Source organism: Protopterus annectens, chromosome 3.part0 (genome assembly GCF_019279795.1).
Source record: "Protopterus annectens isolate FY-2018-M chromosome 3.part0, PAN1.0, whole genome shotgun sequence".
Classification (NCBI taxonomy): Eukaryota; Metazoa; Chordata; order Ceratodontiformes; family Protopteridae; genus Protopterus; species Protopterus annectens.
In genome coordinates, this window is record NC_056731.1 from 546,889,026 (window position 1) to 546,915,855 (window position 26,830).

Below are 26,830 nucleotides of genomic sequence, written 5' to 3' on the forward strand. Positions count from 1 at the left end.
GGTTGTCGGCCCGCTTCTTCTTCGAAGCGCAAGGAAAAAGCAGCTAAGTCCAGGCAAGATGAGTCGTCCGTACCGGACGCCGGTTCTTTAGAGGTGTCGGTGGAGCCGGTGGTTCCACCGGAGGTTTCTCTGGAGTCCCAGGGGGAGACCTTGTTATTGCAGGATGTGGCCTCTCAGGAGGCAGGTCAGGCTGAAGGGGCTTCTCAGATTGCTGTACTTCCCTCCCTTCTTAGGGTGGTTAGGCCTTCTCCTTCTGTTTCCAAGGCTTCTCCCAGAGGCAGGCCAGGTTTAACTTCAGTTGGGGTCACTCCTAGTTCTTCAGGATCTGTGCCCAAGAAGCATATGCTTAAAATGGCAGAAGATTTGATTACTTTGATTAGAGGTTCTTTGCCCTCTCCTGATAAGAGGCCTAGGGTGGAACCTGAGTTGGGGAGTTTTGAGCAGGCTTCAGATGTTTCAGAGTCTTTGGCTGAAGACTTGCAGGAGTATTCTCCTTATTCTGATTCTGATGTGGATGATTCTACCCCTTCTGCTTCTCCTCCTGAGGATTTTTCTTTTTCAGAGACTCTTCATTCCATGAGGGAGCATTTTAAGTGGGAAGGTCAGGACTTCTCTGATTCCAGGAAAAGGCTTAGGGAATTTTTGTTTTTACCCCAGCATAGGCCTTTGGCTATACCTCCTGTTCTGGATGTTGTGGAGGATGTGTTTGCAGAGGCTTCTCTTAATCCTGATTCTTTGCCTCCTGCTCCTGTTAAACCGGATAGGTACTATAGGGTGCCTGAAGCTCATAAGTTTCTTTTTAAGAGTCCTAGGGCGGACCCAGAAACTGTCAGTCAGGGGCCTAAGGGGGTTAAGGCTTCTGTTGTTAAAAATCCGGTTCCTCCAGATAAAGAGGCCAGGGCGTTGGATAGGTGGGGAAAGAAAGTCTATACTTCTTCCACCCTAGCTATGAGGGCTCTGAATTGCCAGTTTCACATGTTGAAATACCAAAACTATCTACTTTCTCAGTTGAAGTCTAAGGTAGATGCTCTGGCGGAAGGTATTGAGTGTAAAGAGTTACAAGATTTGGTACATGTCTCTGAACAAGTGGGTAAGCATTCTTTGCAATGTGGTTTTGATGCTGTACAGGCTTCGTCTAGGGTGGCTGCCACTGGGTCAGTTCTTCGCAGGCACGCCTGGCTGAGGGATCAGAATTTATCTGAACATGTTAAGACGAGGATTTTGGATGCTCCTTTACAATCTGATGTGTTGTTTGGTTCACCTGTTGAGGCAGTCTTAAAGAAAATGGAAGACAAGGCTAAGTCTATGCAGACGGTTAAAGATTTTTTGCAGGTTCAGCCTCCGAAGTTTAGCAGAAATTGGCCTACCAAGGGGTGGACGTATCCTTCTTATGATTCCCAGTCTAGGGATAGGTCTAGACATGGTAGGGGCAGAGCTCAGGGCTCTTTCAGGCCTAGAACAGGGAGTTCACCTGCACAGTCTTCTGGTGAGGGTAGGGGTCAGTCCTTTCGTAAACAGACCCAATGACCTACCTTTTCAGCTGCCAGAGGCTGCTCGTCTGGCAGCACCTTTGGGAGGAAGGTTGGCACTTTTCAAGGAAAATTGGAGTATAATTACCCAAGACAGATGGGTATTGGATATCATACACCGAGGTTACAGGTTTTATTTCCATACCTTGCCTCCTTTCAAAGGCATGCCAGACGTTCCTCCTCAGCAAAGAATAGAGGCTCACAAACAAATTTCTCTGCTGCTCCAAATAGGGACCATACAACCGGTCCCTTTGTCAGAAGTGGGCCTAGGATTTTATTCTCGCCTGTTCCTAGTACCAAAGAAGGGGAACACGTGGAGACCAATTTTGGATTTATCCATCCTCAACACTTATCTGGACATTCCCAAGTTCAAAATGTTGACGTTACAACAGCTTTTACCTTTGTTGGGCAAAGATCACTGGATGGTGACTCTGGATCTCAAGGAGGCTTACCTTCATGTTCCTATCAGGCTAAGTTGCAGGAAGTATCTACGTTTTCGGGCTGGGACTTCTCATTATCAGTTCTCTGCATTGCCCTTTGGCTTATCTACTGCGCCCAGAGTGTTCACGAAGGTTCTGGCTCCAGTGATAGCTTTCTTCAGGCTAAAAGGAATACAGATCTATCCTTATTTGGACGATTGCCTGATTCTGGCTCAAGGGAAGGACGAACTTCTTCATCATCTACATTATGTGATAGCAGTGCTAAGATGCCTGGGGTATTCTGTGAGCGAAATAAAGTCCAGTCTAGTACCCTCTCAGGACATGTGCTTTCTGGGTGTGAGACTGAATACAGCATCCCAGATGGGCTTTTTTGCCCCGGACAAACAACAGAATCTTTCTCTTTACTTCCATCAATTGTCTCATCAGTCCAGGCTGACTGCAAGGACAGTCCTTCAAGCCTTGGGGTTCATGGCATCTTGTATTCTGGTGCTTCCCAATGCCAAACTGCATATGAGGGAGCTACAATGGTATCTCAAAAATGTATGGACACAGCACTGCCAGGATATGGACACTGTCATTCAGATAATACCTTGCATTCAAAAGGAATTTTTGTGGTGGGCTCAGGAATGTCACCTAAACAAGGGACTCTCTGTGACCCGGCCAGAGGCGAGTCAGATTTTAACGACAGATGCCTCAGACAAAGCTTGGGGAGCTCATCTAAATGGAAAGTGGATACAAGACAAGTGGCCTGCCAGACTTCTACATCTACATATCAATCTGAAGGAGATGTTAGCAGTCCAATTTGCATTAATAGCTTTCAAGGATTTACTTATTCCAGGGCAGGTGTTGATTCTAACAGACAACACAACTGTCATGTGGTACATCAACAAGCAAGGGGGAACACATTCTTATCCTCTGTGCAGACAAGCGATGATTTTGTGGGAGACTGCTCTCAGTTTACAGCTAAATCTTCAGGCAAGGTTTCTGCCGGGAGCACAGAACTCCTTAGCAGATGTGTTGAGCAGACAAATAATGGATCCCCACGAGTGGAAATTGGATCCTCAAGTTTTTCAGAAATTGACAGTGCCACTAAACTACCAGCTGCCAAAGTTTTGCACAAAAAGTTTTCATCCCACAGCCTGGAGAGTGGATGCCCTTTCATTCAGTTGGAGCAATCTTCATGTGTATGCCTTTCCACCTCTGCCTCTCCTCCCAAAGGTACTTCTGAAGGTCAGACAGGACAAACCAAAGATGATTTTAATAGCTCCAGATTGGCCTCGACAACATTGGTACCCACTACTGAGAAGTCTGGTACGGGAGCCTCCATGGCCCTTACCTTTGATTCCACACCTACTGTCTCAGGAGAACAGTCATTTACTCAATGTCAAACTTCACTCTCTTCACCTGACAGCCTGGCATATTCTGTTTTAAACCCTGGAGGGTTTCAACTTCCGCAGCAAGTTTTGCATGTTATTTTGGAGGCCAGAAGGCCTAGTACAAGGAAAGTGTACGCAGATAAATGGAAGAGATTTTTATTTTGGAGTGCAGCAAAAGATTTTGATGTTTCTAAGCCTAATTTAAGTGTGGCTCTTCAATATCTTACTGAGTTACTGGACAAAGGTTTGTCCTTCTCTTCTATTAAGATTCATGCTGCAGCAATTTCTGCTCACTATGATTGTGACCCACCATTGTTTACTCATCCTTTGTTTAAGCAATTCCTTAGAGGGGCAAAGAATATAAGACCCCCACGAAGAGCTCCTACTCCTGCTTGGGATCTCAATTTTGTGTTGGAGAAACTTATGTTACAACCTTTTGAGCCTGCAGCTACTGCTGAGTTGAAATATTTATCTTGGAAGACTGCTTTTTTGTTAGCCATTACTTCTGCGAGAAGGGTTTCTGAATTACAGGCCCTTATGGCAGTTGAGCCTTTCTTAATTTTCCATAAGGATAGGGTATCTTTACGTACTAATCCTTCCTTTATGCCTAAAGTGGTTTCTAGTGTGGCTTTAAACCAAACTATTCATTTGCCTACCTTTTATGCAAACCCCCAAAATAAAGGGGAAAAGATTTTGCACACTTTGGATATACACAGGCAGTTGCGATATTATTTGAGCAGAACTAAAGGGTTCAGGCAGTCTCAGCAGTTATTTGTTTCTTTTGCTTTGAGTTCTCAGGGCAAGCCTGTGTCAAAACAAACTATTTCTAGGTGGATTGGGTTTTGCATTGCTTTCTGTTATTCCCATCATGGCAAGGAGGTTCCAGCTGGGATTAGGCCTCATTCCACCAGGGCTACTGCCACGTCAACAGCTTTTTTAAGGGGGGTGGCAACTAAAGATATCTTGGAGGCAGCTACTTGGAGTTCAGTGCATACTTTCTCTAAGCATTATCACCTTCCACTTTACTCTAAATCTAGGGCTGGTTTTGCCACTGCTATTTTACAGGGCATTTTGGCAGCTCCTGCTTCTTTATAGTTGTGCCATCCTCCCTTACCTCTGCTTTGGGATTCTACCCAAGTGTAAGGACTGCAGCAATGTGAGATGAAGAACATAGTACAGTTTTGTACCTACCATAAATGTAGATGTTCGAAGATCCACATTGCTGCAGTCCAATTTACCCTCCCTCCTTCCCCTCTGTAGTTAGAGGCGGTTGTGTGGGTTGGATTGTAAATGTTGTGTATATTGTACATATTATTAGTGCCAGGGTGGTTGGTTGTTTGTTTGTTGTCCTTGGGTTTTTAACCTTTCTTGTTAGGGTCTTCTGACATCTGGGGCAAGAAAAGACTGAGGATATGACGTCGGTCATGCGCATTTGTACCCTGACGTCCTGATGTCAGTCTAATGCGCCTTGACCGACGTCAGCCTTATACTTTGATATTCTGGCCGACCGAGGACAGCGGACTACACAAGTGTAAGGACTGCAGCAATGTGGATCTTCGAACATCTACATTTATTGTAGGTACAAAACTGTACTTTTCGGCCGAAGCCGAGCAAGCGGTTCTTTCTTCAGCCGATAACTTGCCTTCTACCGAGGCCTCTTCTAACCTGGTAGAAACGGCTTCTGAAATCCAACCTTCTGTTGCGGTTTCACAGGATTTATCAGACACCATCCCCCTGGATATTTCTACCCCTGCACGTGGAGCTGCTAGGCCTCCTCCAGCTATGTCTATTAAGGCCTTTGCCAGGGCTAAAGCAGCCAAAGCATCAAAACCTGTGCCTGCCAAGCCCCCCTCTCACAGGCCCAGCACCAGTTCCCATATGCTTTCTTTGGCTGAGGATCTCATCTCTTTAATTCGTGGAGCCCAGCCTCATCTAGATAGGGCCTCTCTCCCTCCTCCAGAAAAGAGGCCTAGAGCAGAGCCCCCTGAGCCAGTATCCGCAGATGATTCCTCTGATGACTCAGAACATACAGACCCTCCTGAGGCTTCTTATTCTCCTTACGAAGACTCTGATGCTGAGGAGTCCATCCCTTCAGCCTCTCCTCCTGAGGAAATTTCCTTTGGGGAAACTTTGCATGCTATGAGGGAACAATTTCAGTGGCAGGGCCAAGATTTCTCAGACCCTAGAAAAAGGCTTAGGACCTTTCTACATTTGCCACAGCATAGGCCTTTAGCTATACCTCCAGTTCTTTCTGTTGTTGATGATGCATTTAATGATGCTTGCACTGCTCCTGATACTTTACCTCCGGCTCCTGCTAAGCCCGATAGGTACTACAGGGTCCCGGACACTCATCACCACTTATATAAGGCTCCTGTTGCAGATCCAGAGACTATCTCACAGGGTTCAAAAGCTGTAGCAGCTACTTCCTCTAAAAACCCCCTCCCCTCTGAAAGGGAATCCAGGTCCTTAGAGAGATGGGGTAAAAAGTTTACACCTCTGCTACTTTGTCAGCTAGAGCTTTGAACTGCCAATTTCATATGATTCAATATCAAGAGTTTATGCTTGACCAGTTGACTAAAAAGCTGTCCTCTGAAGAATCTTTAGATAAAAAGTATGTTCAAGAAATGGTACATAACATACAGCAGGTTAGTAACCATTCTTTAAAATGTGGCTATGATGCACTGGAGGCTTCCTTTAGATCAGCCATGACTGGCACAGTTATCAGGAGGCATGCATGGTTGAAAGAACAGGCATTACCAGACCATGTCAAATCTAAGCTTTTGGATGCACCTATGGACAAGGTCAATTTATTTGGTTCTCCTGCACAGCAGGTACTAAAAAGATGGAAGAGAAAGCAAAATCTGTGCAAACAGTGAAAGATTTCTTGCAAGTTCAACCTCAAGGTTTAGCGGAACTGGCCCTCCAAGAATTGGTCCTTTCCAGACTCCTCTAAGTCACAAAGAGGCAGGAATAGGCTCTAGAGGCAGAAAGCAATCCAGGGGTGCCTACAGGGGTCTCCAGTGGCAGGGTAACAACCAACGAGGCACGGATACAGCCACCAGCACTACAACAACTCAATCACAGTGACTTGGCGGTGGCACCGCCTACCAGGGAACAACTAGAAGCACCTTTTGGAAAGCTAACCTTATTTTCAAAAAACTGGCACTGCATTACAAGAGAAAAATGGATTTTGCAAACTATAGACCAAGGTTACAGATTCCACTTCCATACTCTACCAGGAAAGAGAGGAATGCCGAATCTACCACCTACTCAAAGGACAGAAGCTCTAAAACAAATATCTCAATTATTAGAAATGAGAGCTGTGGAGAAGGTACCATCTATGGAGCAAGGGGATTTTACTCCAGACTCTTCCTGGTACCAAGAAAAGAAGACAAATGGAGGCCTATTCTAGATCTGTCCGCTTTAAACACATTCCTCATTGTTCCAAAATTCAAAATGCTGACCCTACAGCAGCTTCTTCCCATGCTGGGCAAGGAGTCTTGGCTGGTAACTCTAGATCTCAAGGAGGCATACCTGCACGTCCCCATAAGACCAATTTGCAGAAGATACCTCAGATTTCTTGCAGGATCAGAGCATTATCAATTCTCAGCATTGCCCTTTGGCTTATCTACTGCGCCCAGAGTGTTCACGAAATGCCTGGCATCAGTAATCGCTCATTGCAGACTTCAGGGGATTCAAATCTATACCTACCTGGACGACTGCCTGATACAAGCGGACAACAAAAACAAACTATCAGAAGACTTACAAAGAGTCATCTACCTGCTGCAAGCCCTGGGATATACAGTCAATACAAAAAAGGTCAAGGCTGATTCCATCCCAAAGAATAACCTTTCTGGGTGCAGAACTGGACACATCAAAACAAATGGCATTTCTAACTACAGAAAAGAAAGAGCAACTTCCTCTCTACTTCTTGGCATTAACAAAGCAGAACCATTTAACTGCAAGAAAAGTGCTACAAGCTCTAGGCTTCATGGCATCCTGCATAATACTGGTCCCTCATGCCAGGCTGCATATGAGAAAGCTGCAGTGGTACCTAAAGAATTTGTGGTCCCAGCACCAGCACAGCCTAGAAACCAAAATTCGAATGATCCCATGCCTGAATCAAGAGTTCCTATGGTGGGCTCAGGCCTGCCAATCAAACACAGGATTACCCTTCTGCAAAAGTCAGCCAAGACAAACCATCACAACAGATGCCTCAGACCTCGGTTGGGGGGCACACATGATGGACAAGTGCATTCAAGGCCTATGGACTCAAGACCAGCTACATCTGCACATAAATCTAAAAGAAATGATGGCAGTGAAATTGGCAATCCAGGCATTCAGACCATTTCTCCAAGAAGGCCAGTTGATGATAAGGACAGACAACACCACAGTTATGTGGTACATCAACAAACAGGGAGGCACACACTCATACCCTCTATGCCGGCTGGCACTGGACCTATGGGATGTGGCTCTGAGCTACAACATTCAGTTACAGGCAATTTATGTACCAGGAAGGAAAACATTCTAGCAGACATATTAAGCAGAACTACAACAGATGCCCACGAATGGATGCTGCATCCGGACATCTTCAAAACCATCACAAGAGAATGGGGATTACCACAAATAGACTTGTTTGCATCCCCATTCAATCATCAGTTGAAGAAATTCTGCACAAGGACTTACCACCCACTTGCTTGGAAGGTGGACTCCTATCTTTCAGTTGGAAAAGCCTGACAGCAGTGCTTCCCTCCACTTCCTTTGATGCACAAGGTGCTTCTGAAAATCAAGAGGAGCGTCCGAGGATCATTCTGATAGCCCCAGACTGGCCAAGACAACATTGGTATCCACTGCTGAGGAGCATGTCCGGGAACAAATATGGACACTGCCCTGATCCCATTACTGCTAACACAGAACAACTACAACATCCTGCATCCAAACCTAAAACTCTGCAGCTAACTGCCTGGAACATTACATAACAGCAATTAACCCAAATTTATCCCAAAGGGTTAAAGACATAATCCTGGAGGCTCGTACACCTTCAACAAGAAAGAATTATGCAGCAAAATGGAAAAGATATCTCATCTGGAGTACTGCAAAAGGGCAAGAGGTGACACTGGTGAACATAGCCAACATCCTGGAGTATTTGGCGGAGCTCTTCCATTCAGGCCTGTCCTACTCTTCCATCAAGATACATGCATCAGCTATTTCAGCAGAGTACAGCTTGGATCCTCCTGTCTTCTCGCATCCTCTGCTCAGATAGTTTCTGAGAGGAATTAAAAATGTGAAACCTCCCAGGAAACCTCCATTGCCAGCATGGGACTTGAACTTTGTGTTAGAAAAACTGACTCTTCCTCCTTCGAACCAGCAGCAACAGCAGAATTACAATACTTATCCTGGAAGACTGCTTTCCTGCTGGCAATAACTTCAGCAAGAAGGGTCTCTGAACTACAGGCATTAATGGCAGTGCAACCCTTCCTAATCTTCCATCAAGATAGAGTGTCCATGAGAACAAATCCTACATTTATGCCTAAGGTGGTATCCAGAGTGTCTTTAAATCAGGCTATCCACCTTCCTACATTCTTCCCCAACCCACAGAACAGGGGAGAAAGGCTCTTACATACCTTGGATGTACACAGACAATTACGCTACTACCTGGACAGGACAAAAAACAATAGAAAAACTGACCAGCTTCTGGTAGCATATGCAACAGGAAAGGAAGGAAATCCAATTTCTAAACAGACAATCTCCAAATGGATAGGAAATTGCATTAGATTTTGTTACTCCTACCATGGAAAGAACTCCAGAGAACATCAGGCCTCACTCCACAAGGGCTACAGCCACTACCACAGCTTTCTTACGAGGAGTGGCTACCAAGGACATTATAGAGGCTGCTACTTGGACCTCCGTGCATACATTTGCCAAGCATTATAACTTACCTCTATACTCTAGCTCCCGTGCTGGTTTTGCCACTGCTGTTTTGCAAGGGATCCTAACTACACCATAATCTCTTCTCTTTTCCTCCTCGCCTAGTTTAGCTATGGTATTCTACCCATTTGTAAAGACTGCAGATGCATCCTTGAAGGACATAGTACAGTTTTGTACCTACCATAAATGTAGATGTCCGAGAGGAATGCATCTGCAGTCAGATTACCACCCTCCTTCCCCTCTGAGGTACTCCTAGGGTATTTGCCAATCTTCAGCTAGCTTGGGGGGGATCTATCATGGTGTATTTGTTTGTATATATGTACATACATGCTTATTTTATGTGTTTGCTCTCTACTATTTGGAAACTTTGGCATTTATCCAAATTTAGCCATCCAAGAGGGCACCTGGCATCTGGGGCAAGAAACACTGAGGAAAATGGCGTCGGCTGATGCCTTTATACCCGAAAAACTGCCGCAATGACGTTGGGTGAAGTGCGACACCAGCCGAAGCCAGACCCAGACTTTGGAATCCGGCCGACCGAAGGGCTGCCTTACGACAGGACAACCCATTTGTAAAGACTGCAGATGCATTCCTCTCGGACATCTACATTTATGGTAGGTACAAAACTGTACTTTTCCCTTGCTGTCAAAGGTGATTCAGAAAGCGCAATCCTTGGGAAGCAGAATGATTCTGATTGCTCCACACTGGCCTTGTCAAGTCTGGTTCCCTTTTCTTCAACCATACATTGTGGACACTCCTTGGATTCTGGACCTTCAACCAGATTTACTGACACACATGTCGGGACAGTTCCACCCCTCTCTGATGACCCTCTGGTTGACAGCCTGGCTACTCCACTTCCATCATTAGTTAGGCTTCATAATTTTTCACCGGCAGTAGTTCACATTTTATCTTCCTCTCATAAGCCATCTACTAGGAAGATTTACTCTAGCAAATGGAAGAGGTTTTCTATTTGGGCACATACCCAAGGTATTGATCCTTACAAAGCTCCAATTGCTTCAGTCTTGGAGTTTTTGTCTATGCTTTTCCATCAGGGTTCCGCATCAGCTACCATCAAAGTTCAATTGGCAGCGATCTCTAATTATGAGCCTAGTCTCATGGCTCATAGACTCTGCAAGGCTTTCATGAAGGGTACTCTGTTACAGCGTCCCCCGGTCTCCGAGCCTATCATGCCCTGGTATCTTAATTTTGTTCTACAAGCCCTTACTTCACCACCTTTCGAACCTGCAGCTACCTGTGAATTAAAATTCTTGACCTGGAAAACAGTCTTCTTAACAGCAATCACTTCAGCGAGGCGAGTTTCAGAAATTCAAGCCCTTTCTGTCAAACCTCCATACTTAATCTTTCATAAGGACAGGGTTTCTCTTAGACCAAACCCTTTTTTTCTTCCTAAAGTGGCTTCCGTGTCTAATCTTAATCAATCCATTGAGTTGCATGTATTTTTTCATTTTTCAATCAAGGCAGAATTTAAATTTCATCAATTGGATGTACACAGACAGTTACGTTTCTATCTGCACCGAACAAAAGATATCCGGAAGTCTGATCAACTATTTGTCTCCTTTTTGGAAAACAAAATTGGGTCCCCGGTCTCTAAGCTCACCATTTCCAGATGGATATCTAGTTGCATTTCTTTCATCTACCACGCAGGAGGAAAAGATCTGCCATTTCCGGTCAAGGCTCACTCTACTCGGGCTGTTTCTACATCTACAGCCTATCTGGCCAGATTGTCAATGGATGATATATGTGCTGCAGCTACTTGGGCTTCTCCTCACACATTTGTTTCTCATTACAAATTGGACGTGGTTTCTAGGGGCAGGTCGTCCTTTGGTTCCACAGTACTCAGGAGTATTTTCCTTTGAGCCACCAGGATGTAGGTGTCCCATGGGTAAGAATGTGAGCGAGATAGGACTACATAACATCAAGAAGTTATGTACTCACCATAACGTTCGATGTATGTAGTCCATCTCGCCTCACATTCTTACTTACCCTCCCACCTTCCCCCTTCCTGGAGGATCTGGAGGTTAGATTTCTATCTACAGAGTTTCCTTTACTTTAGCTTATTCTTTTTATCTGGATGTTGTGTATGCATGGGGTATGAATGAGTATTGCAGCAAACTAGATCTGGGGATATGGAGCAGTGCACCATGGGATACCTGCCTAGCCCAGCCAATAGAAGACTTCGAGCTAGAAAAGTTGGCCGAGTCGGAGCCGATATTCGGCTCCGAACCCACGGGTAAGAATGTGAGGCGAGATGGACTACATACATCAAACGTTATGGTGAGTACATAACTTCTTGTTCTATTTGGTATGGCAAGGTCCATGCATTTGTGTACATGCTTGTACTGTGCATTGGTGCAAGATTCGACAGTCGTGCATCTGTTTTCCATTGGCATGGGTGCAGAGAAGTTAGCCATCTCTGTTTTTAGGAGCCCAAAGTCAGCTTTAGAGAAGTTTTTCAGGGTGGTCCCCTTAGTAGGGGGGGGGGGGTGTAGGTGAGATGGAGATTTCCATGGTGATCAGTTTGTGTCAGATTTAACCAGGGAGGAATTTACTATAGGTGTGGAGCAACAGTCTCCCATGTTGGTGATAACCAAGTCGAAGATGTTTCTTCCTCTAGTGGGGGTCAGAATGAGCTGGTCCAGGACATTGGAATTGATAAATTCCAGAAAGCATTGGCTTATAAAGCCTGTACATTGGTACTTAGGTTCATAGGTTTATATTAGGCTATCTGCCAGTCTCCCATGTTGGTGATAACCAAGTCGAAGATGTTTCTTCCTCTAGTGGGGGTCAGAATGAGCTGGTCCAGGACATTGGAATTGATAAATTCCAGAAAGCATTGGCTTATAAAGCCTGTACATTGGTACTTAGGTTCATAGGTTTATATTAGGCTATCTGCCCTAAGGCATTTATAAGCCTAGCCCAACGTTTTGTGGCTTACGCCACCCCTTATATGAAAAAATACTGTACCCATTAGTTTGTTGTGCCTCAGCAGTCCAGCAGTGACACAGAGATGATTCCCGGGGTAAACCTACGATCTCCCATCCACAGGTCAAGATTTCTCTTGAACAGAACCAGCAAGGTGCTCTGCCTCACATGGACCGGGAGTTTATTCCACAGCATAGGGAGTCTCTGAGTGATAAATCTATCCCTCCAGCATGTCCTATTTATATCCGTGCTAAGGTTTAAGTCGCTTGCTCTAGTGGTTTTGTTGGATTTGGATTTTTTGAGGTGGAGCATGTCCATTAATTCCGGGTTGGACATGGCCTTGTATGTCAGGCACGTCACCTCTGAGCAGACGGTATGCGACTGAATAGAGCTGGAGTTTCTTCAATCTGGCAGCATATGACAGATTTTGGAGTGCCTTTATCCTTTTGGTGAGGAACCTTTGGGGTCTCTCCAATTGCTGCAGATGTCGAGTGAGATACATCCCGAATGGGGCATTGTACTCTATCATTGGTCTGATAAGTGAAGAGTACAGGGAACAATGACCTCACTAGATCTGGATGTGAATCCCTTCATGATCAGGTGGGCAATGTAGAAGGTCTTTCTAACCACTTTAGCAACGTGAGTGTCAAAAGAAAGGCCACTGTCAACCTGGGTCCCCAGGTCCCTGATAACCTCTTCTGTGCTTAGTGGATTGCCACCTATATGGTAGCTTGGGGTTACCTTGTTTTTCCCGAAGGGTATGACTATACATTTTTTGGCGTTTAACTTCAGGACATGGCTCTGGCACTAGCTATCTGTTTCCGTGAGTCCCTTCTGAAGGATATCCGTGTCCGATGCACTTTCCACTATGGCACCCAGTTTGCAGTCGTCTGCAAACTTTGTCAGCCAAAGTCCTCCCATGTTGGCCTGTACTTCTGAGAAGTAGATGCCGAACAATAGGGGGCCAAGGTCCGAGCCCTGTGGGACACCACTTGTGACCGGCTTGGAGTCTGACATAGCGCCAGCAACTCTAACCCTGTGGGTTCTGTCCTTAAGCCAGTTTGCAACCCATCTTGTGACATATGGGTTTACATTTAAGCTGGTAGGTTTTTCTACAATACCCGAGTGGGGTATTGTGTCGAAAGCCTTTGCAAGGTCAAGGTAGGCTGTATGGACTGCCTTTCCCTCATCAATGGCCTTGGTGACTGTTTCGAAGAAGTCGACCAAGTTCAAAAGGCATAATCTGCCCTTGACGAAGCCAAACTGGATCGGGTCCAATGTCTGCAAGTCCCCTATGTCTTTGTTTATGAGCTCCATTATGATCCTCTCCATAGCTTTGCAGACTAGACTTGTTAAGCTTATGGGGCGGTAATTACCAGGGTCCGTAGAGGCACCGCCTTTGTGGAGTGGGACCACAGTTGCTGTACGCCACTCCTTGGGCACGTATCCTGTGGTAAGGCTGAGATTAAACAGCTGCCTTATGTGCGGGTTTAATTCCTCATTTAGCTCGTGTAGCACACAGCCGGGGACACCATCCGGTCCCATTGATGCTGTGTTTTAGCTTTAGAGAGAGCAGCTTTCACCTGCGCATTTGAGATGTCTGGGAGGCTACACTCCGCTGGGATAGTTATCTCTCCTTTAGGGGGGGAGAGGGGGGTGAAGTTTGCACTGAACCTGTCTGCCAGTATGTTGGCAATGTCTGTGGGTTCAGTGATTTTTGTATCATTTTGGACTAATTCTGAGCATATCTGGGAGTTTCCACCCAGGTTCCTAACATAGCTGAAAAAGGCCTTATGATTGTCCTTTGAATCCATGGCAATTTTTCTCTCAAAATTGGCCTTAGTTGATTTTATGAGTGCTTGTATTTTTTTTTGCTAATAATGATCAGGGGTGATTTCCCTTTTATGGAATGTTCTTCATTCCACATTGCTGCAGTCCTAACTATTGGGTAGTCCGCTGTCCAGTCGGCCCGAATACCAAAGTATATGGCTGACGTCGGTCAGGGCGCATTAGACTGACGTCAGTACGTCAGGGTACTAATGCGCATGACCGACGTCATATCCTCAGTCTTTTTTGCCGCATGGTCCGATGCAGAAGCAATTTTGCGAGTGCAGGTTGGCGTTCTGAAAGTTTCTGAAGTCAGAGTTTCAGACCGAATCAAAGTTGGCTAAGTACCCCGTTGGGGAATATTTTGGTTTTTTCTTGCCTCAGTATTTAACCGGATGTCAGAAAAAGTGAATAACTGTATTTCTTGTGGGAAACAGATACCTCATAGGGATTACCATACTTTGTGTATACCTTGTTTAGGGCCTGAGCACGACGTTGTTGGATGCCGCTCTTGTGCTAGATTTAACAAACGCACTATTAAGAGAAGGTTAGACTGTGCCAGGTTAGTGTTTGGGAAGCGTTGTAACTATAAAATGCCGCCGGATGCTCCGACGCCGGCTTCGGCTAAAAAACGCAAAGATAAAGCAGCAAAGCCTAGGGTGGAGGAACCGACAGTCCCAGACGTCGGTTCTTTGGAAGGCTCAGTGGAGCCGGAGGTTTTGCCAGGTGTCTCTTTGGAGTCTCAGGGAGAGACTTTACTGTTACAGGATGTATCCTCTCAGGAAGTAGGCCAGGCTGAGGGGGCTTCTCAGGTGGCTGTTCTTCCCTCTCTTCCTAAGGTGGTTAGAGCCTCCCTTGAGTTTGCAAGGCTTCATTGAGGGGCAGGCCAAGTTTAGCTTATGTGGGGTTTCTCCTAGTGCTTCAGGATCTTTGCCTAAGAAACATATGCTTAAAATGGCAGAGGATTTGATTACTATGATTAGGGGTTCTATGCCCCCTCCTGATAAGAGGCCTAGGGTGGAACCTGAGTTTGAGAGTTTTGAGCAATGCTCGGAGGCTTCGGAGTCTTGACTGAAGACTTGCAGGAGTACCCTCCTTATTCTGATTCTGATGTGGATGATTCTTCTCCTTCTGCTTCTCCTCCTGAGGATTTTTCATTTTCAGAGACTCTGCATTCCATGAGGGAGCATTTTAAATGGGAAGGTCAAGATTTCTCTGATTCCAGGAAAAGGCTTAGGGAATTCTTGTTTTTACCCCAGCATAGGCCTTTAGCTATACCTCCTGTTTTGAATGTGGTGGAAGATGTGTTTGCAGAGGCTTCCCTGAATCCTGATTCTTTGCCTCCTGCCCCAGTTAAACCGGATAGGTATTATAGGGTGCCTGAAGCTCATAAGTATCTTTTTAAGAGTCCTAGGGCAGACCCAGAAACTGTCTCTCAGGGGCCTAAAGGTGTGAAGGCCTCAGTTGTTAAAAATCCTGTCCCTCCTGATAAAGAGGCGAGGGCTTTGGATAGATGGGGAAAGAAAGTGTATACTTCTTCCACTTTAGCCATGAGGGCCTTGAATTGTCAGTTTCACATGTTAAAATATCAGAATTATCTTCTTTCACAGTTGAAATCTAAGGTGGATGCTCTGGCTGAAGGTATTGAGTGTAAAGAGTTGCAAGATTTAGTTCATGTGTCTGAACAGGTGGGTAAACATTCCTTGCAGTGTGGTTTTGATGCTGTGCAGGCCTCCTCCAGGGTGGCTGCCACTGGTTCTGTTCTTCGTAGGCACGCCTGGCTGAGAGATCAGAATTTAGCTGAGCATGTTAAGACAAGGATTTTGGATGCTCCTTTACAGTCTGATGTGTTGTTTGGTTCGCCTGTGGAAGCAGTTTTGAAGAAAATGGAGGACAAGGCTAAGTCTATGCAAACTGTTAAAGATTTTTTGCAGGTGCAGCCTCCGAAGTTTAGTAGAAATTGGCCTGCTAAGGGATGGACTTATCCTGCCTATGATTCCCAGTCTAGGGGTAGGTCTAGACGTGGTAGGGGCAGAGCTCAGGGTACTTTTAGGCCTAGGACAGGGAGTTCCCCTGCTCAGACTTCTGGTGAGGGCAGGGGTCAGTCCTTTCGTAAGCAGACCCAATGACCTGCCTTTTGAGCTGCCAGTACGTTCTTGCCTGGCAGCACCTTTGGGAGGAAGGCTGTCTCTTTTCAAAGAAAATTGGGATTTAATTACCCAAGACAGATGGGTTCTGGATATTATTCACCACGGTTACAGGTTTTATTTCCTTACCTTGCCTCCTTTCAAAGGCATGCCAGACATTCCTCCTCTTCAAAGAACAGAGGCTCACAAGCAAATTTCTCTGTTGCTCCAAATAGGGGCCATTCAGTCAGTTCCTGTGCGGAAAGGGGCCTAGGATTTTATTCTCGCCTGTTCCTAGTACCAAAGAAGGGGAACACGTGGAGACCAATTCTGGATTTATCTATCCTCAACACTTATCTGGACATTCCCAAGTTCAAAATGTTGACGTTACAACAGCTTTTACCTCTGCTGGGCAAAGATCACTGGATGGTAACTTTAGATCTCAAGGAAGCTTACCTTCATGTGCCAATAAGACTAAGTTGCAGGAAGTATCTGCGTTTCGAGCTGGAAATTCTCATTATCAGTTCTCTGCATTGCCCTTTGGCTTATCTACTGCCCAGAGTATTCACAAAGGTTCTGGCTCCAGTGATAGCTTACTTCAGGCTAAAAGGAATCCAAATCTGTCCTTACTTGGACGACTGCCTGATTCTGGCTCAAGAAAAGAAGATCTTCTACAGCATCTGGAATATGTCATAGCAGTGCTAAGATGCCTAGGGTATTCTGTGAACGAAATAAAGTCCAGTCTAGTACCCTCTCAAGACATGTGCTTTCTGGGTGTGAGACTGAATACAGCAACCCAGATGGCCTTTTAACCCCGGACAAACAAAAGAATCTTTCCAGTTACTTCCATCATCTATCTCTTCAGTCCGGGCTGACTGCAAGGACAGTCCTTCAAGCCTTAGGGTTCATGGCATCTTGTATTCTGGTGCTTCCCAATGCCAAACTGCATATGAGGAAGCTACAATGGTATCTCAAAATCTGTGGACACAGCACTGCCAGGATTTGGACACTGTCATTCAAATAATACCTTGCATTCAAAAGGAATTTTTGTGGTGGGCTCAGGAATGTCACCTAAACAAGGGACTCTCTGTGACCCGGCCAGAGGCAAGTCAGATTCTAACGACAGATGCCTCAGATATTGCTTGGGAGCTCATCTAAATGGAAAGTGGATACAAGACAAGTGGCCTGCCAGACTACAGCATCTGCATATCAACATGAAAGAGATGTTAGCAGTTCAGTTTGCATTAATTGCTTTCAAGGAGTTACTTCTTCCAGGGCAGGTGTTGATTCTAACAGACAACACAACTGTCATGTGGTACATCAACAAACAAGGGGAACACATTCTTACCCCTTGTGCAGACAAGCAATGATTTTATGGGAGACTGCGCTCAATCTGCAACTAACTCTTCCGGCAAGGTTTCTGCCGGCAGCACAGACCTCCTTAGCAGATGTATTAAGCAGACAAATCATGGATCCCCACAGTGGAAACTGGATCTTCATGTATTTCAAAAATTGACAGTGTCATGGGGAACTCCAGACATAGATCTGTTCGCTTCTCCACTAAACCACCAGCTGCCAAAGTTTTGCACGAAGGGATTTCATCACACAGCTTGGAAAGTGGATGCTCTTTCTTTCAGTTGGAAAAATCTTCATGTGTATGCCTTTCCACCTCTGCTTCTTCTTCCAAAGGTGCTTCTAAAGGTCAGACAAGACAAGCCAAGGATGATTTTAATAGCTCCAGATTGGCCTCGGCAGCACTGGTACCCATTACTGAGGAGTCTGGTAAGGAAGCCTCCATGGCCTTTACCCTTGATTCCACACCTGTTGTCTCAGAGGGACGGTCATCTGCTCAATGTCAAGCTTCACTCTCTACATCTAACAGCCTGGCATATTCTGTTTTGAAAGACAGCAGGTCTCAGCTTCCTCAACAAGTTTTAAATGTGATTATGGAAGCCAGAAGACCTAGTACAAGGAAAGTGTACGCAGAAAAATGGAAGAGATTTTTGTTTTGGAGTGCAGCAAACAATTTGGAGATTACTGAGCCAAATTTGAGTGTGGCTCTTCAATATCTTACTGAGTTACTGGACAAAGGTTTGTCTTTCTCTTCCATTAAGATTCATGCTGCAGCAATTTCAGCTCACTATGATTGTGACCCACCATTGTTTTCGCATCCTTTGTTCAAGCAATTTCTTAGAGGGCAAAGAATATAAGACCCCACGTAGAGCTCCTACTCCTGCTTGGGATCTCAATTTTGTGTTGGAGAAACTTACTCTACAACCTTTTGAGCCTGCGGCTACTGCTGAATTGAAATACTTGTCATGGAAGACTGCTTTTTTGTTGGCCATTACTTCTGCAAGAAGGGTTTCTGAGTTGCAGGCCCTTATGGCAGTGGAGCCTTTTTTGATTTTTCATAAGGATAGGGTATCTTTACGTACTAATCCTTCCTTTATGCCTAAGGTGGTTTCTAGTGTGGCTTTAAACCAAACTATTCATTTGCCTACCTTTTATGCAGATCCCCAAAATAAAGGGGAAAAGATTTTGCACACTTTAGATGTACACAGGCTATTTCGTTATTATTTGAGCAGGACTAAGGATTTTAGGCAGTCTCAGCAGTTGTTTGTTTCTTTTGCTTTGAGTTCAAAGGGCAAGCCTGTGTCAAAACAAACTATTTCTAGGTGGATTGGGTGTTGCATTACATTTTGTTATTCCCATCATGGCAAGGAGATTCCAGCTGGGATTAGGCCTCATTCCACTAGGGCTACTGCCACTTCCACAGCATTTCTAAGGGGTGGCAACTAAGGATATTTTGGAGGCAGCTACTTGGAGTTCAGTGCATACTTTCTCTAAGCATTATCACCTTCCTCTCTACTCTAAGTCTAGGGCTGGTTTTGCCACAGCTATTTTGCAAGGCATGTTGTCAGTTCCTACTTCCTTATGATTTGCCAGCCTCCCTTACCTCTGCTTTGGGATTCTACCCAATAGTTAGGACTGCAGCAATGTGGAATGAAGAACATAGTACAGTTTTGTACCTACCATAAATGTAGATGTTCGAGGATCCACATTGCTGCAGTCCAATTTACCCTCCCTCCTTCCCCTCTGTGTTTAGGGGTGGTTGTGTAGGTGAGGTTATATTCTGCTAATTGTGTATATATTGTATATATATATTTTTGGTGCAGGTATTTTGGGAGTTTTGGTTTTGGCCTTATCTTTCAGGGTCTTCTGACATCTGGGGCAAGAAAAGACTGAGGATATGACGTCGGTCATGCGCATTAGTACCCTGACGTACTGACGTCAGTCTAATGCGCCCTGACCGACGTCAGCCATATACTTTGGTATTCGGGCCGACTGGACAGCGGACTACCCAATAGTTAGGACTGCAGCAATGTGGATCCTCGAACATCTACATTTATGGTAGGTACAAAACTGTACTTTTTGTTCTATCATGTAATAGCTTTCTCCTCTTATTGTAAAGTTTGTTGATGGCTGGGGTCCACCAGACTGGACATTTGCCCTTTGTGGAAAGAGTCTTGGTTTTATTTGGGATTGCCTGATCCATGCAGTCCTGGAGGTGTTCATAGAAGGCATTTGTAAGGGCTTCCGCAGCTTGGGTTGTGGTTTCCACTGGCTCAGGGGCCTTGAAGGATACCACACCAGTCTTGAGTAGTGTGAAGTTTGCTTTAGAGAAGTTCTTCACTGTGGTCTTTTTTGTTTGGGGTGGGGGCGGGATGTGGATTTCCAGTGAGATTAGTTTATGATTAGATCTCACCAATGAGGGTGGAGCATTTTGTCCCCATGTTTGTGATAATGAGATCTAGTATATTTTCTCCTCTCGTGGGAACAGTGACTAGCTGTTCCATGGCATTTGAATTTATGAACGCCAGGAACCGTTGGGCTAGAAAGTTAGGGCTTGAGTAATGTTCCCAGTCTATATTCGGGTAGTTGAAGTCACCCAATATGATGGTGTTTGGAGATACATTTATACCCTCCAGTGTCTTCAGGAAGGCTGTGTGGGGTTCCTGAGTTTGAGAGGGTGGCCTGTAGCATGCTACAATTTGTAGAGCAGTTTTGCCTATGGTTAGTTGCACCTGGATGGTTTCCGAAGCTTCGTGCGTTGCCACCAACCTGGAGGTGTGGGTATCCTTTATGAATATGGATACCCCCCCCCCCCCTTTGTGGTGTGGTCCGGGTTTTGGGGCCGGAACGCATGATATGAGGTAAAACCTAATAGTGCCGGGGTGCTCTCAGGAGCCTTGAACCAGGTTTCAGTTACAGCACAGACATCGATGTTCTCCATACTGAGAAGGGCCTCAAGTGCGTGCATTTTGAGATTTAGACTTCTGGCATTGAGCAGCATTACCCTCAGTTTCTTCCCATTTTTGTTTTCTAGGGTGGTAGGTTTAGAATTTGAGCCTTGCCTAAAAAAGGCACTATGGGGGTGGCAAGAGCCTTAGCTATTATCCGGAATCCCAGGGGTGACAGGTGCAAGCCGTCCCTTGCGAAGCAGCGTGGCTTGTCAAGCATGTCATCCCAGGCAGACAGACACTGGATCCCCTTTGAATGACACCAGACATTAAGCCAATTGTTAAAGCTGATCATCTTGTCTCTATATTGTGGCATCATTCTTGGTGAAGGAAGGATACTGCTCAGGGTCAGGGTCATACCTGCCTGGGCTACATAATCAGAGAGCTCCTCTATGTCTCTTTTCATGTAGTCCAGGTTGTCTCTTTTCATGTAGTCCAGGTAGGTACGTCTCAGGTCGTTCACACCAGCATGGACAATGACTGTGTCATATTTGTACTTGCCGTGAAGTGACCCGAGTGCTTGTGTTATGTGGCGGATTCTAGCGCCTGATAGGCAGCTTACTGTGACCCTCTCCTTGTTCAGCCTGGTGAGTGGGACGTCAGTGTGTCTGACTATGGAGTCACCAATGACAAGTATGTTTGGTGTTGTATTTGGCCTTAAGGGCTGTGACTGCTTTGCACACTGATTTTGTGGTTTATGTGTTGCTTGTGGGGTGTCTTGAGGTAGCAGTTGTTTGGGTGTCTGCTTTGGAGGCCTCTGCTCTTTAGGTAAATTTTTACTCAGAGCCTCCGAGTATGTCTTTATGTGTTTATGTGTTTGATTCAGTGGTGTGGTAGCATTATGTGAGGCTGGTTTTGTGGTGTGTGTAGTTGCCTTCTCCTCCTGTCTGGTCTTGCCAGTCCTGAGTTGAGAGAGCTCAGCCTCCAGTTTGGCTAAATAGCTGCATCTCTCGCAAGTATTTGTGTTATGTGGGAGGAGGAAAGGGTTGTCTGTGTACATGAGGCAGTTATAACATTGCCTCAAGATTCCCAAATTCACCAGCTGGACCGGAGAGGAGATTGACAACTGACCTTTGGACATGCTAGAATAATATTGGAAATTCCTTAATAATTGAATACAAGGGCCAGTGGGGAGAGGTTGTAGTGCTTTTAATTTTTAGTGCTGACTTATATAATTGCTTTAGTGAGCAAGTGCCAGGTAACTTGAGTGCAATGTGTTACAAGTAACTAAATGCAAAAACGACAAACAGTAACTTTTTTTCAAGTGAAACAAGGAAATAAGTACAGTAAGCAATGCAGATATCACTAGTGATCCACAGAAGTGCTGAGAAGTCGCGTATTAGGTGGAATTAGCGTTCCAGGACAAACAGTAACTTTCTTTCAAGTGAAACAAGGAAATAAGTACAGTAAGCAATGCAGATATCAGTAGTGATCCACAGAAGCGCTGAGAAGCCGCGTATTAGGTGGAATTAGCGTTCCAGGGAAATAACAAGCAAACAAACAACAAGTATATAAACAAAGCTAGATTCAGCAGGCCTGGATCTAGTCTATGCTACAGCAAACAAGGTGTACCAATTTCAGTAAGATACAGTTCAAATATTCAGCACTATAAACCTTTAACTGGAAATTCCCAGCTCAGAAGGGCAGAGTCCAGCCTCTTCTCCCACAAGAGTGCAGACCACGAACCTTCTTAATGTAAAATAACTGTCCTGAAGCTCAAGTGCTTAAACCAGAACTAATACAGACACTGGGCTCTCAATCAGCAGTTCCCAACTTAGAAGGATGAAAGCTACCTGTCCTGCCACCACAGTGCTTGCCACAAACCTTCCTAATGTAAAACAACTGGTCTGAAGCCCAAGTGCTTAATCCAAAAGACTTAGAATAATAGCTACACTTTAATCAAGTTACAACCAAGCAGTAATAAATACAATTGAATACTTTAGAGAATGTCTGGATTAGTGCTCAAGTTACACAAACAAAGCTAGATCCAGCAGGCCCGAAACCAGTCTATGCCACAGAAAACAAGGCGCACCAACTTCAGTAAGAAGCAGTTCAGATATGCATGCACTATAAGCCTTTAACCAGAAATTCCCAGCTCAGAAGGGCAGAGTCCAGCCTCTCCTCCCACAAGAGTGCAGACCACGAACCCTCTTAATGTAAAATAACTGGCCTGAAAGCCCAAGTGCTTCAACCAGAATTAATACACTTTTAGAATAACAGACACTGAGCCCTCAATCAGCAGTTCCCAACCTAGAAGGATGTAAGCTAACTGTTCTGCCACAACAGTGCAGACCACAAGCCCTCTCAGTGCAAAACAACTGGTCCGAAGCCCAAGTGTTTAAACCAAAAGGCTTAGAATGAGTTACACCAAGCAGTAATAAATACAACTGAGTATTTTTAAGATGATGCAAAAGTAAAATGAAGTAGGTAAAAACACAAGTACAGTAAAAGCAGATGAATTTTTTTTTTTTTTTAATCTGAACAAGTGCTGAGATCAAAGAAACAGATTTGAGTGCTGAAACTAGAAAACTGGCTAGTTATAAGAAAAAAAAACAAGCTAGAAGGCTTCCCTCAAACACAGAAGGGCTTTGGGGCTCAGAAGCCTACAAATAGTCTATACCACTTAACAGGAAAGGCTGGAAATGAGCTTTATTTATTTATTTTTTTTTTGTCTGTTTCCCAGATGCTCTCTTTGTACACAGTAGGAGTGCCTGAAATCAGAATATGATCTCACTGCACTCAGTTGAGCGAGCAAATGAGATGGGCCCAGAGGCAGGCTGAGGGGCGGGCAGTTTCAAGGCCACTAAGATTAACACCAAAACAAAAAAACTGCCAGTTCAGTTAAATATTCCTTCAACACAGTTTAAATCAAATTAAATACTGTATTTTTTTTTAAAAAAAGTGCAGATAAAGGTACTTAAATTCTCTTATACGTCCAGTTGAATATAACCAAGTTCTTAGCCGGCCAAAGCTGAGGTTTTTAAGCAGAAAATATGTCACACTGTACCACTTAAAAAAGCAAGGACAGGAAATCAAAGAATGTGGCTACCCCCACATCTTCCCAGTTGATGGAAGGGTAGTTGAAGTCACCCAGTATGAGAGTATTGGGTTGAACCTTAGTAGATTCCAGGGTGCTTAGGAACTTGGAGTGAGAGTCTAAGGACATGTTTGGGGTTCTGTAGCAGGCTATGACGTCTATCGCCGTCTTACCCAGTATTAGTTGTACCTGAATTATCTTGGATGCATTATGCTGGGCTACCAGTCTAGAGGTGTGCGTATTCTTGCTAAGAATATGGAGACACCACCGCATTTGGAGCTTCTAGCCATATTCTTGGGCTGAAAGGTATGGAGTGACTTGTAGCCTTGGGTGTGCAGGGTTGATTTCTGCCTCTTTAAACCAGGTCTCCGTTACAGCACAGATGTCGACATTCTCCATTTTGAGGAGATCTTCGAGCGAGTGCATCTTGAGATTTAGACTTCTAGAACTGAGCAGCATGACCCTCAGATTGCATTTGTTTGTAGCTGTTACAGTGGAATTTTAGTCTTTGGAACACTGCCTAAAAATGCACTATAGGGGTGGCAAGAGCCTTAGCCAGTACCCGGAATCCCAAGGGTGACAGATGCAGGCCATCTCTGGCAAAGCATCGAGGTCTGTCGATCATGTCGTCCCAGGCAGACAGATACTGGATCCCCTTAGAATGACACCAGAAACTTAGCCAATTGTTGAAGTCAGTCATTTTCTGCTCATATTGTGATACCATTCTGGGTGACAGTAGAATACTGCTCAGAGCTAGGGTCATAAGCGCTTGGGTCACATAATCCGAGAATTCCATCACATCTCTCTTCATGTAGTCCAGGGAGGTACGTCACAGGTCATTCACACCCACATGGACAATGACTGAGTTATATTTATACTTGTTGTGGAGAGACCTGAGTGCATGTGTTATGTGGCGGATCCTGGCAGCTGATAGACAACTGACTGTCACCTTCTCCTTGTTCAACCTAATGAGTGTTTTGCCTTAAGGGCTTGGAGTGAGCCTCTCAAGTCACCAGGCAGTCTGTCTGTTGCAGCTATGATGCTGCAAAAGCCTGTGCTAGATCAGCTGCCTCTCCCTCAGTTCTGAGATGTTATTCCTGGTTAAGGCTTCAACCCTTACCCATTGATATAAGGGCAAAATGAATGGATGCACCCCTGGATAACTCGTCCCTTTTTGGTTCTAAGGCAACTGAGCTCTTCAAGGCCCCTTCATCAGAAAGGAAAAGAGCTCTAAGATCTCAAGCATTTTTTTTGTCTTGCCCATTCCCAAGTTTCATAGGAACTACCCATCAAAGACACAATTCATAAGGAAACACACACTCTGTTCCAGCTCCCCTAGCTAGAGGCAGGATAAGTGCAGGGAAACAGCAGACTCCCTCTAAGTCTGCTCAAACACCTACTCAGAAAACACTCTCTTTCAGGATAGGGCAGGTAGTCTGTGACTACCTGTCTTCACTGCCTCCTCCCCAGACAGCATTCCCCTATCCCTAAGACTCTGTCACTGTCTGACCCTTTGGCAATTCATCACATCAGACAGGTGGGTCCTAGCCATTTTTGAAAAGGGCTACTTTATGTCCTGGGTCATTCCCCCCTCCCCCAGAGGGATTCTCCTTCCACCCAAAGACCAACTACAGCTTTTCCAACTAGTCATAAACAGCCTTACAACCGGTTCCTCTAGAGGAGCAAGGGAAGGGGTTCTATTCAAGAATCTTTCTGGTGCCCATAAAGAATGGGCCTTTGAGGCCTATCCTGGATCTCTCCCACCTAAACCTATTCTTAAAAGTCCCCTCCTTTTGCATGCTGTCTTTTCAAACCCTCTTTCCCCTTCTGATAACTCAGGGGTTTCTAGCCACTTTGGATATAAAGGACTCCTACCTCCACGTACCTATCAGGCCCACCTACAGGAAATTTCTGCATTTTTCTGTTGGTTCCTCACACTTTCAGTTCTCGGCCTTGCCCTTTGGACACTCTGTTGCTCTAAGGGTCTTCAGGAAATGCCTGGCCCCAGTAGTGCCCTTCTAGGGATCAAGATTTTTCCATACCTGGACGACCTTCTGATTCATGCAGAATGTCCCAGAACCTTACAGAGCCAACTCCTTCAAGTCATATCCCTACTACAGGCTCTAGGATTCTACATAAACTTTCCCAAGTCCAACCTGAATCCCTCTCAGGACCAGGTTATCCTGGGCTGCAGGATAAGGACAGATGTCATGAGGGCTTTCCTTCCATCCCAGAAAGTGGAGACCCTGAGCCAGCACCTGGTAACTGTCCTCAAAGGCACTGCTTTGACAGCCAGACAGTACCTCAGGCTTCTGGGCTACATGGCCTCCACTATCCCTGTGCTTTCTCTGGCAAGGCTGCACATGAGGAAATTGCAATGATACTTAAAATCCCTATGGATCTAACACTCTCAACCCTTGGACTTTTTCATTCCCTTCGACCGATGTCTGAGGAAGGAGATTCTGTAGTGGTTGAGCCAGGTTAGGCTCAACCCAGGACTTCCACTACAGCCCCTTCCCCTGTCCTGAAGATGTACACAGATGCCTCAGATCTGGGCTGGGGGGCTACTCTAGGAAGCCTGAAAGTACAGGACACATGATCCCACACCTTCAGGCAGGAACACATTAGCATCAGGGAAATGAGAGCTATTAATATTTGCACTGACAGCCTTTCATCATTCCCTAAAACAAGGGCCTCTGAAGTTCTTCACAGACACTACCACAGTTCTTTGGTATGTGAACAAACAGGGAGGAACCAAATCCTATTTGATTTGCAGACTTGCTCTCCAGGCGTGGCATCTGGCATCCCAACACAGAATAACTCTGCAGGCAGTTTATATTCCTTCTGCTCAGAACATTCAGGCAGACACCTTGAGCAGGTCCGTGTCAAAATCCTACGAATGGATGCTTCACAGAGATGTTTTTCTGGACATTGTCCACAGGTGGGGTACACCTCAAATAGATTTGTTTGCCTCCCTTCTGAACAGACAACTCCCGGTCTTTTGCACCACCTAGTCCCTTAACAAGGGCAATGGATGCCTTCTCCATGTCATAGAAGGGGATGTTTCTGCATTCATCCCCCCCTCCCAGTAATTCAAAAGGTCCTGAAGATCCAGCAGGACAGACCAAGAATCCTGATGGTGACTCCCTTTTGGCTAAGACAGCATTGATTCCCCTTCCTTCTACAATTAGCTAGGGGCAAACACCACAAGTTACCTCACAAAGTGGACATTCTCACAAGACAAGGGATCTCTGATACATCCAAATTGGAATTTCTGAACTTAACCCTGTGGGTGATAGAATTCTGATCCCCTCAAGATACCT

The 26,830-nt window shown here is 45.3% G+C and overlaps 1 protein-coding gene across 1 annotated transcript in view; it reads left to right on the plus strand.

Moving 5' to 3' along the window:
- Nucleotides 1-26,830, plus strand: part of PRPF4B (pre-mRNA processing factor 4B) — a 1,467,347-nt gene that overhangs the window by 577,665 nt on the left and 862,852 nt on the right. The gene's annotated exons all lie outside the window — the stretch shown is intronic.